The following is a 13,338-nucleotide window of genomic DNA, read 5'->3' on the forward strand; positions in this document are numbered from 1 at the left end:
TAGTCCTCAGCATCACGATGATAAAACCGTGATTTTTATTGGTCAAACCTCACGCCACAAATTAGGAGAGATTGTGAACCCCAGATGAGATAAAGTAAAAAAGGGGTCAAAGTTATGGTAAAGGGGTGATGTTATGTTCATAGGTTTTATCTGCCTTTCCACGGTATGTTTAACTTTTTCCATCCCAATAAGAAGATGCACTCTCCCCTGTAGAGAAATAAGGGTTCATTCTGCTGAGGTGAGAGACGTTTACGTAACTGCGTTTCACCTCCAGAAAGTGACAATAATCGGCGATCCGAGCGCCGTGCGAATTGACCCAAGCAAACCTCTGGACCTACTTTGTGGTAAGCAACTTTTCAGTACAATTTTGAAAGTTTTAACTATTGACTGTGTATAATTTATTTGTGGGAAAATATTTACTTCGCAATATCATCGGGTTTGTTACCCACAAATACAGACTGAGCCAAACAAATCTCGGAGAAATATGTTTACTGAAGTTTTAAGCATATAGAATTAATATCTCGCCAGCTTGTTATCAATGATAAGATGAATATTTGTACAAAGATATACTAATTACTATTCTTGTGTGTGTGCGTATGTTTATGTTAAAAAACGAACGAAATTTTAAGATTCACAATATATCATCGGGTTCGTTACCCACAAATAAAGATTGAACCAAAAATTTCGGAGATATACGAACATTATGCTTTCAAAAGGTTTAAGCCTAGAAAAGTAATATCTCCCCAACTTCTTATTATCAACGATCAGATGCATATTTGTACAAAGATATACTTCCTACCATTCTTGTGTGTGCCTGTGTTTATGTTCCAAAACGAACGAAAATTTAAGATTTGTTATTTTATATTTTGAGACGACCCCTCTGAAATTCTTTTACAGAACCCTTTCGCGTGATTGACCAGACAACAGAAAGGCCACCTACCCGTAAGTCACGATAGTTATTACTTTGTAAGAAGTAAAACAATTGTGGTACATTACCAAATTCAAATATGTAGAGTCATACAGAAGAATATACCAATAATACACTGAAGCTATGCCATTGTTTAAAGATACCTAGCAATTTAGAACACATACAGCAAAAGGATATTTATTGCAAGCCATTGATAAGCAGAATACAAGATGTCAAGTGACACTGATTATTGGAAGAACCACAAAGAACAGGATATACCATTTGTATACATTGTTATTACCTGTGTTTTCTCATTCTAACTTTTTTTTTAACTAATTAAAGCTTATCCTATTTTTCACCTCAATCAACTACACCCGGGACACCCAAAGAGAGACTCGACTGGAACTGGTCGACCAAACGAGATGTCACAGATTATAATTTTCAAAAGAAAATAAATAAAAAGTGTCATACATAATTTTATGCATTATTTTGATGTGACAGTGTCTTTTTGAGCACTAAGTTTATTTTGTCAAATGGTAATGTTAAATGTTAATTGTTTTTAATGTAAAAAAGATAGAAAATCAAGATGATTTTTAAGATCAGAAAACAAAATGTATATAATGAGCAATCAATTTTTTTTATAGTTTCACCACAAACAACTACACTTGGGACACCCAAAAAGAGACTCTGGAACTGGTCCACCAAACGAAATAAGGCCACAGGTTAGAATTTTTAAAAGAAAGTGAATAAAAAATGTCATACATAATTTTATGCATTATTTTGATGTGACAGTGTCTTCTTGAGCACTAAGTTTATCTCTGGATAAGTTCTTAAGAGAGGGTATTACCCGTCCCAATTACATATGATTATTCTATTATCAAATTTGGACTCGGAAATCTTTCCCAATTTTCATTTAAACTTATTTTTTTAACTAACTAAAAGCACTTTCTATTTTAGGAGTATCAGACAGTGCTGAGGAAGATGATGATGATGCTGAAGATGATATGTCAAATGGTAATGTTAAATGTTTTAATGTAAAAAAAAAAGAAAAGATAGAAATCAAAATGATCTTAAGATAAGAAACAAAAGTTGTATATAATGAGCAATCAATGTTTTGGTTCGTATGTATTAAATATTTTCTTTTAATGATCTAGATTAAGATAAAATATTTTAACATATAGTTTAATTTTGTCCACATTATAAAATAAAGGTATATATGATAAAGCAATGATTTTTTTTTATCTTTTTATACATTAAATATTGTCTTTTAATTGATATATTTTTTCCAATATAAATAGGTTTTCTGACATGGGCTGTTACAATAACAGTTGTAGCTAAAATTCTTATTGTTGCCCTCATCAAGCTGAGGGCAAAATTTCAACAACAGTACCAGGAACTGAATGCAACTCAGATGACGAACGTGTCAGTACACGCAACTAACCCACAGACCTCTGGCCCAACAAATACCAGTTCGTCCACCCAAACATCAGACATGACCTATCCAGAGATCTCAAGGCAAACTCAAAATGTGTCCATCCAAACGCAAACATATATATATGTTGTATATATGTATTGTATAGATTTCTCGCTGAAAATAAACGCATTCCATTCATCTTTTTATGTGTTTTGGAAACACTTATGGACTAACTTTGTATTACAAAATCAATTACAATTCTGCTGATTTTAGTTTTTATGTAATTTCATGGCGACATTAATGGCACCCGTTTATTGAGTTTGAGTGAGTTATTTCCCTTTGTTAAAGTGAAAGTGTGTAAACACGTCTGTATAATGACTGACATGTTATCCAGTAAGAAAATATGCTTATATTTGTGTGAAGCATCTTTTAAATATAAATTTTTAACTTTTAACTTTTTGATATAAAATAATGTTTACGATGCAGCCGTTAGGAATCTTCAAACGAAGAAGAGTTCCACTTTTAACAAATTCGGTCGAAAAAACGCGTGAGTTACTATGATGTCTAAGCTAAGACAAATCTTAGCTAAGTTTTTTCTTAGATCATTTTGTGATCCACTTTTAAAGTAAGCAATCTTAACTAAGTTTGAATCTTAGATTTAAGACAAAAGTCTAACTTAAATTTAAGACAGTTTCATGATCCCAAGAACAACAACTACCTCAACCCAAACCAAATTTCCTCTAGCAGAAAAAAGAATGCAAACCAGAGCAGCAGCCAAACAACTTCAGAAAGAATGATTTTTTCTCTTGATATTCTTGTAAAATTCCAAGTATGTGTATTATAAACAATGCACGTGGCTGACTGGATAGTGGAGAATGGGACATTTCTTTCTTCTTCTTTTTTTTGCCACCTGTATTTTAAGAAATCTAATATGTGGTAGCCATATTGGGTTTTTTTTATACGGTTGCCTACTTCTTTTTTATCATATGATGGTTGTGTATAACATTTCATGTGTGAGCATCATTTATTAATTTTCTTCCATTTTAATGGAGATTGCATTTTGATTTGAACATATATTTTGCTCATGCCCAAATTTTTCATTGTACATTGAAATGGAATGAAAAATTCCAATTGTATTAAACCTTGATGCATTGTATATTGCTTTCTCAGTTCCAAGAAATTCATTCATGAATATAGATCTTAAAAAATTGCTGATATATTAAAATGTATGTATGTCCTGTATTCTAGCGAAATGTGCCAATGATGATGGATACTTATGCTCTGTTCAAGGATACCCTGGTTAATCTGTATAAATAGAGAAAATCCAAATCAGTAGCACTTATGACAAAATATTTCCCAACATTTCTGTTGAATAAAACTGTGTTATTTTTAGATCGTAAAAGAAGGTCTTAATTAGACCATGTTGTCAACTGTTATTTACCTGTGTCAGTTTAGCCCAGACATTTGATTAAGTTGGGCCATCTGAGCATTTTATACATTAAATTGCAACACCGCGTGCCAAATCAGTTGCTGGTTATCCTGTTCGGCAATAAATCTTGGAGAAGATTAATCACCATAACAGACCAAACAGGATTAGTAGAACTAACACATGATTAACAGATTTAAATTGTCCATTTCTTCACTTTTAGCTCATATATCTTAATTCAATTCTTTATGTGTTTTTATTGGATCTGCAGTTATATCTGTGTGGAAGACCTCAAGATCAAACCTTGTTGGAGAGACCGTCTCTGATACATATAGCACCGTCAACAAGGAAGTGAAAAACAGGCTAAACCCTTGAGCATCATAAAAACTTCTTTATACATGTGCATTGTACCACGCAAACTCAATGCGGCTACGAGCCTAAAAATGACAAAATTTTAAGTATAGCTTCAATTTTTAAAAATTAAGTTTACAACTAGAAAACACCGTGATTAATACTTTTTTTACAATGTCTTATTCAATGTGTTGAAACACCCTGGCATAGTCCACTTCAGCTGATCAAAAGCAATAAATCTGTAAACCAAAACTCACTTGTGATTATCCGATGTGATATTACCTTATTGACAAAGTCGTTATTACACAGGAATTTGATGTAAGATTTATTTAACAAGAGGCCCATCGGCCACATTGCTCACCTAATTAAACGTTCAAATTATTTGTTTTTCCCAATTATTTCAGACAATGAGGTGAAACACTGCAAAAAGAAGAAAATGTCAAGCGAACAATTGGAAAATGCCAAAAGAGCTGTTTTTGATGATTTACTTTATGAGGATATAACGCCTCCGGATTCTCCCCAACACTCCATTGACTATGAACCGATAAGCGAGGATGAGGATTGGTTGTCAATTAACTCAGAAATGTAAAGAGAACTTTTGACTTTTGACTTCAACAAACAGGGAAAAGATTGACGCTTTGGTGGACAAGATACTGGTGTGTGAGAGTACAGAGCCCATGATTTCATTGAAGATTGACGACCAAGTTAACGTCGCTGAAGAAGACGACTCTGAGTGCTCCGTTGATCCGGATCCTGCGATAATTCCGCCGACATCGGTGACTGTTGCGGAACACTTTATTCTAAAGATGACGAAAAGGACCGTAACATATAATAACGGCATAACAGAAATTGTGCGTTTGATTGTTTATTATTGTCATGATTATGTGTTAAATATTAAATTTTGTCCAAAATTCATCTACCGCTTGCCAACTTCATTAGACTTTTAAAAGGCTTACTTGTTTGCATACAACTGTAATCGTATAGTGGTTATAACCTTAATTTATACCAAGAGTTCAATGATATTATTAAGTCTATAGTCGCTTAAGTTAAGTCAGTCTCAAATCCGTCTGTTTTCTAAGTCTAAATCCAAAACTTCATAATAATGTGAAGGTTCTAGAAATTAATATCAACGCTCAATCACTCTGTCAGATATATACGTTTACTTCAAATTAACAAGTACCTTTATTCCAATTTCAATGTAAACGAAAACAAGTGTTATGGATCCATAGATTTATTAATGAATAAATGTTATATACACAAATATACAGTTATACAAACTTCCCGTTATCACCATCCTTACCAAGTTACAACGTAAATGTAAGCCTGCCTTAAAGTTAATTGAAAGTCCAAGTAACCCAAACCTAATGCCAACCCACTTAGCACGGACTAAACGCCTTGCATGCTACACAATGGAACTTTACGGGACAATAAACAAAACACTTAGCGAAGCAATGAACGAGACGAGAAACGGAAACTGGGGCCCACCCATCTACTCGAGGAAGTGAGTTGACTCGAACCTTAGAGAAGATTCCACGTCAACTGCCGGACTAAGGCGAATCCTGAATTTATATACACCGCGCTCTGGGGGTGTGTTTCTCTTAACCAATCAGAACGACTATATGTATTATAACTCGAACCAGCTTTTCCCCACATCATTATGAAAAACACAGACACTTTCCGAATGATACTTAAACAAATACAGCCAATCATATTTATCGATACGTTTTGCTTAAGCAATAGACGAACACGTGCTTGACATGTGACCATGCTAAATAATCCTATCACACAACAAAACCGTATTTAATCTTAATGAAATGTAACGTACTCAGTTTTGTGGTAGGTATATAGTGCTATGAAGAGATTTTAACTTTCAGCTTATGAAAGTACTTTGTCGTAAATTCACATGACGAATAACTTGAGGTCGACCTATCAAATCATACTTGAATTAGTGGAAGGTAGGTCATTCTTAAACTAATTCGCTGATAAGAGGAAATGAATTTCTTACTCTATTTTACTTATTTAATTACATAAAGTTTCATTAGCAAATTCTCTGGGAATCTCTTCTCACAACATATGTAATACATATATGGCATGCTTGTTACATTTATATGTAAAATATAGTTTAAATATATCAGATCCGTTCCCCCTTGGCGCCCCGAAAAAAAATAAAAACTTAAATAAACTTTCTTCGGATGACTTATTTAAAGTCATTGTCCGTTTTCTTTCCTCAAATTATGTTAAACAAGAGAAATATAGATGAATGTAAACTTATTTCAACAAAGTAATGATAAGTTTGTGTTTAACCATCTGTTTTAACTTTGACAGGAGTCCAATGATATTCTTAAGTCTATAGTCGCTTTAGTTAAGTCAGTCTCAAATCTGTCTGTTTTCTAAGTCTAAATCCAATACTCCATAATAATGTAAAAGATTCTAGAAATTTATATCAACGCTCAATCACTCTATCAGATATTTACGTTTACTTCAAATTAATAAAAACCTTTATTCCAATTTCAATTTAAACGAACACAAGTGCAAAGGTTTCCAATATATTTAATAATGAGCATGAAATGAGACACACAAAAATGATATTCACAATGAAAAATATCTAGGAATACTAACATTAAATTTACCGTCCTAACCAAATAGATAAATTACTTAGCCTACCTTATTGTTAATATTAAATCCAAGAAACCCGAACAAATTATAAGTACCACCCCGCACGGACTGAATGAAATAAGATGTAAAGAACTGCAATATATATAAGGTGTTAAAAGAAATATGAAAATTATTAGTAACAACTGTATTTTTAAAATTTCAAGATAATTCCAGAATGTCCAAAAACTCTTAATAGTAACCTTGTATCTGCATAAAACAGGGATAACCTCATGTCTTATAAAAAATTCTTATAAATTAAATGTGTATTTAAAAAAGATTTAAACGTTTTATAAAATGCAAGCCTAGTGCCGAGGAAATATCACAATTTGATATCAGGAATATAGACAAAAATGCTAAAACAGGATATATCTTAGTGGTAACAATTGAGTATCCAAGTCATTTGCATGATTTGCATAATGATCTCCCATTAGCACCAGAGTCGTTATCTATCAAAATTGAAGATCTTTCTCCTTACTGCCATGAACTGTATAAAAGTCTTCATAGAGGGAAAACTGAGGGGGAAATTTCGAAAAAACTCGTTCCTACACTTCGAACAAAGGAAAAATACGTTGTTCACTATAGACACTTACAATTCTACCTTCAGCAAGGACTCATTCTGACAAAAATACATCGTGTTATAAGCTTTGAGCAGGAGGCTTGGCTTAAGCCATACATCGAATATAATACTAAAATGAGACAGCAGGCACAGAATGACTTTGACATCTCCCTTTATAAATCATACAACAATATCGTTTTCGGGTAAGTGTTTGAGTAAATTATCATGAAAATTTAGATGGTTGATAAAATAAAACTAGAGTACCATTGTAATATATGTTTTTTTTTAAATGTCATTTCAGAAAAACCATGGAAAATATAAGAAACAGATTAAATTTTAACCTAGTTCATACAAAAAACGGCTTCAAAAGCTGGTTAGTAAACTGAGTTTTGAGAGCTTTACTATCTTCAATAAAGATCTCGTTGGAGTAAAAAACAAAAAGGTCAAACTTTTGCTTAACAAACCCATCTACACAGGGATGAGCATATAAGACCTATCCAAGCTTTTCATGTATGAATTTCATTACGGCTTCATCAAAACACAATATGGTGGGAATGCAAAGTTGCTGATGACAGATACAGATTCCCTGTTTTACAGGTATGTCCTACTCGGACTTATTGGTGCATTTTGTTATTTATTTAGAGTCAATATTGTTTTATACATCTTATTTTATTTCTTGTTTTGTAGGTTTGAAGTTGAAGATATGTATAAAGAGATGAGTAAACATATTGATTTGTTCGAACTATCCTAGAGATCATTTTCTGTTTAGTGAAATAAACAAGAAGGTTGTTGGTAAGATGAAAGATGAAACTGCATCTCAGCCAGTAATGGGATTTGTTGGATTACGACCAAAAATGTATTCATTCATTGTTTACAATGAGGAAAAAACCCAAGTGAAAAAAGTAAAGGGAATCGCCAAATCTGTTGTTAACAAAGAATTAGCATATCAAAATTACGTGGACTGTCTATTAAACTGTAAATTAGAGAGACATACAATGAACTCTATACGGAGTGAAAATCATAATCTGTTTCTTAAAGCTATCAACAAAATTTCCCTGTCTTCCTTTGACGATAAACGATGGTGGTTGAAGCCTAATGATATTGAAGGTTATTCATATGGACACTTTAAAATCACCGATAATTAAATTAAAGACTAAACCAAGAAATAAAAATGAAACCTTCAATATAAGGCTCCAACCACCATCGTTTGTCGTAAACTTATACAGTGAAATGGGTGGATTATTCATATGGACACGTTAAATCATTGACAATTAAATTAAAGACTAAACCAAGAAATAAAAATGAAAACTATTTGTATTGTATGTATTTATTAGCATATTAGTTGCTTTGTTTTGTAATTGAAATAAGCATGAAACCCGCAATTATGATATAATATCCGATTAATTTTACAGCAGTTTCGATTGAAATTACACCTATTTCATTAATTAAGAGGAAAAAAAACATATTCATTTTGATAAATGTAAATCAGATTTGTTGTACATAATATCCCATTAATTGAAAAAAAGGTAGATGCAACTTGATAAATATAGAAAATATATATGTGTGTAAAATACGGTAATATATGAAAAGAAAACACAAAAATCTTCAGTTAAGATTAAGCGCCATCATTTTCAATCTTCAAAAGCTTGCAACAGTAATATTGATGATTTTGTGTTTTCTTTTCATATATTTTCAATATTGTTTTCCGATTACTGAGACATTATTTAACTATTGGATAGATAAATATACAGAGGTGAAACTTAGAGTCGTAAAGTCATTCTTCAACTTTTAGAATGTCAGCAGTTCAAATATATACATAATTCTTTAATAAATAAAAAAACATTAAATTTTTCTAATGTGTGTGAAATGGTATTTTTGTAAATTGATGGTTACACCTCCGATAAAAGAATTATAAGGAAACAAGAACTCAATAACTCTTAAGATCTATCAATACCTTGAACAATTGATGATTAAAAATACTACACACAGTAAGTTATGCAGAAAAAGTTTGTGTTCTTACCAAAATTTAAATAACATTTATGTTTAAACAGTATTATATGATCTTGACACAATATAACACATGACATTAGATGATAAATATTATGTAAAGTCACATTTAAATTCACATCTTTAAAAATTTAAATTCCTGGTGTTCATAAAACGCTTGATGTCATTCACGCGAGCCATAATGATCTCAATTTGCCGCTTGTCCGTTTTGATTTCTTCCAACCTTTTATCGATTCTCTCCATAAGCGTAGTTGTTAACAATAAAAGTTTAAACATTTCTTTCTTCACTTCGTTTCACAGCAATGTTGTAAAGATGGAATCTTGTTAAAAATAATAAAGAAAATGGTGATGGTAGGGTTGTTCCACTTCACACGTACAAGTTGCGAACGTTCTTGATTAATATATTTTTCTTGATTATACAAATAACTATATCTACATGTATATTTAAAGTTGATGCCTCTTTGTTTCAAAAAAATTCCCCATCGTTGTCATCATCCACGATAGTCACCTTTCGTTTTTTAGGAGGAGTAATTCTGAGCTATAGTTTTAAAAAAATGGGGAACAATTGTAGAATTTTTTTAACCAATATAATCATCTAGAATTAAAATACATCGCTAGCTGAACAGAATATGTAAAAAGAAGACAAGTATCTACCCTTTGTGACATATTGCAAATAAAAAAACCAAAACTAAACTCACCATCGGGGGACTTGGTGGCTGCAAGTTTTCAATACATCTCTCGCCGCCGGTAGCTCTTCCCCCATGTCTGCTATAGGCATCATAACTTCCTCCGGCAGGGAGGTTGAAGTTCCCCTCACATTGTCTGTCAAAGGAAAATGAACACATTAATACGGTGGAGAAAAAACACTAGACAAGTTTACCGCTCTACAATGTACAAGGCTTTAAAATATTTAAGCAAAAATTATTCGTTGTTAAACAATTCGGCTTAGATAATTTTTTTTCACTTGTGTATAGTTAAATGCTTTGACATTTAATAATTAGTTTTAAAAATTCTTAAAGTCTTTTGTAAATGATTTAAAATTTACGGACAAAAATATAAAATTAAATAAAGGCATAACTTACTTTGGATGTGAAAATAAACTTTCCGATTAAAAAACGACATTTTGATGGAATATTGAGCCTTCCTTATTTTGTAATCATCATTTCTTTCAACGACGAACATAGGCGTTTCACCGTCGTCCTCAAACGACTGAGTGAAGTGGGGTTGCGCAGATTTGTATGCCATAGTGCTGTTTTAGTTGAGTTGTATCCCCAATCTGTTATATATACCCCTCACAAAGTAATAAAATATAATCAAAACAAGTTGAACAGTTCAAATATAGCAAACAACTATTGTCTTGTAAAGAAGTAAACAACCATGGTCTTGATTTTGGACTCTTGATATTGATTACTCAGCATATGGCAAGTGCCAAACAAATTTCCTGATGTTCGTTACGTTTTCTTCTTTTCTTTCATTAAATATTATGTAAACGTGAACCACTTTCTTTATTGCAATGTCCTAACCAAGGTATATAGTTCATAGGTTAGTGAATCTTTATGTTAATATCAGACTCCCAACTTTTTATATTTATAAATTACAACTGATTTAAATTTGATATCATAGATATTTTTACAAATTCACATTTTAATGTGTACAATAACTTCTTGGGCAATGACTCGTCCTTGTAAACGCAATACTGTTTAAAACTTGTTTTGACTGAATAATATTGTTTTTGATTACTTAGCATATCGAGAAATTTCCTCATTGATTGTGACGTTTATTTGTATTTTTACATTAAATGATGTAATTCAAGCTAATCATAATAATTAAAGCTTATCGCAGTAATTAAAAGATCATGAATTTAGTTCTGTATGTGTGCAATAATAATAATATTCAAACAAAGCATATAAGGTCTAAATAGTGAAAATAAAAATAAATGTTTTTTTTATTTTGAAACAATAGAATCGGGCTCGAAATTCAACACATATCCGTTGATGAAAGAGCGCGATCTTAGCAATGGCTGGTCTGGTCTTTGTCACTCTCGGGTTATCATGGTTATTGTGTTGCTGTACACAAGCACAACCTCCACCCTTGGACGCTATCTGCGACTCCAACGGCCGATGTACATGGCATGGAATTGGGTGGTATAGGGGCTGTGTGAGCGACATTCCTGTGCTCACATTCAATCAGTTCAACGATGGCGGTCTTTTGGACCTACGATGTAGTGAAGTACAGGTGCTATCAATCGAGAGCAGCACACTCACATGCGCAGATATGAAGGCACATGTAATCACACATACTGCTGTCACCATTTATCTTGGAGAATCGTAAACTGAATGTGTAAGATTAGTTATAAATATCGTTCTGCAATAATGTTGCGGGAGGGGAAGGGGGGGATATAGCATTTCTTTTCTTTGTGGTAACTATAATAACAATGATAGAGGTTGACTAATCCCGAATAACGATTTTACAGCACATCTCACCACCCTCACCTGAGACATCAAGGACCCCTCATCCGACTTCCGGCCTACTGACCACAGAGAGTAGTAAGAAGGTAATTAATATGAAAAGAACATTGTTGGGGTAACTAATAAATATAGAAACAGTTAGACAAATTTTTTAATAACATTTTTGCAGCATGTCTCTTTTTAAGTGTTTCCCACAATAGAAGCATTATTGGATAAAATAGACAATGATCTTGTGAAAGATTTTGGGTGAATTTAAATTTCAAAGCTTTGACTTTCTGTCTAGTTTGCACTTTTCATTGCAGAATGCTGATGAAAAATTGACATCCTTCAAAATGACCTCTCCAAGTGCTAAAAGCGAAGAAGTAAGTACACTAATAAAGTAATTAACTGATTTTATTAACTCATTATTTAACTTACGATTTTCCCACATATGAGTGAGGATCTTAAGTAAAAGAAAATTCTCCAATAAGCACACTAGCAATTTTATAGGTGCATCCCACAACGTCTGTGTCAAGTAAACCCAGTGAAACAGACAATGTCGAGTTTGATGGAAAAACGCTCACCATTCTCGTTAGTAAGTACATTAATATTATATCATTTGATTTCATTTCAAGGCTTTATTATCATTGTTTGAAATATCATGTTCACATTAATAAGTAAACCATATCAAATCATGCATTCTGTTTTACACATCGTCTTTCTACTTTATTTCAGTATTTTCATTTATATTCTCATTCATCACTCTGTCAGTAATAACTTTCTGCTGCACACGCGCATTTAATGCAAGAAGGAAAAGACTAAGGAGTCTCAAGAAATTAAGCAATAAGATTAGCATGAAAGAACAATTTGCCGAAGCACAAAGAATTCTAGATAAAATCCATGCGATTCATGATGAGGTGGATGAATTATAGATTTTTTTTTTCACTTTCAGTCATCTCCCTCATTCTATCCTCCGGAAGTATTGGATGCTTAATTTTTTGCAGTGTATATGCCTCCTGCTGGAGAAGGTGTAATCAGAGAAGACTGTCCACCGAACATGATTGTTAAAATTGGTTTTTTTTTAATCTTTTACAGGTTTGGTCGGGATAATATCTGTTTTGTGTCAACTTCTAGATAAACTTATAAGAACTTTAGAGAATGCTGTTCAATTTTGTAAAGACATTTATCAACATATTAAGCATCTTTGGCTAACAAAAAACAAAATTTAGAAAAGAAAGGTACTTTCAAAACCTCAAATTATTAAAAAACGAGAATTGCCACCTAGACAAAGGAGGCCCCCCAAAATGTATGGCTATGACGAATATGTATAATGTTCTATAATTTAATACAATTTTGAATTCTGAATTTGTTTTGATGTAAGGGTTAAGATTTTTTTAAAGAGTTTTTGCTTTTTTTTGAATAGATATTATTTCAACTACATTCTGTAAAATTTAATCTTTGTACTACCTCATCATTTAAATCATAATGTAGTGATTTTTGCATTTTCATTATCATTCATTTATTCTAAATATTTTCATCTTGATGGCATGTTTACATGGGTTGATTTTTAATTTT

General features: G+C 32.2%; 1 pseudogene; it reads left to right on the forward strand.

Moving 5' to 3' along the window:
• Positions 1-7,787: 7,787 nt before the first annotated feature.
• Positions 7,788-8,454, forward strand: LOC128174793 (uncharacterized; annotated as a pseudogene).
• The last annotated feature ends 4,884 nt before the right edge of the window (positions 8,455-13,338 follow it).

This window comes from Crassostrea angulata, chromosome 2 (genome assembly GCF_025612915.1).
Source record: "Crassostrea angulata isolate pt1a10 chromosome 2, ASM2561291v2, whole genome shotgun sequence".
Taxonomy (NCBI): Eukaryota; Metazoa; Mollusca; class Bivalvia; order Ostreida; family Ostreidae; genus Magallana; species Magallana angulata.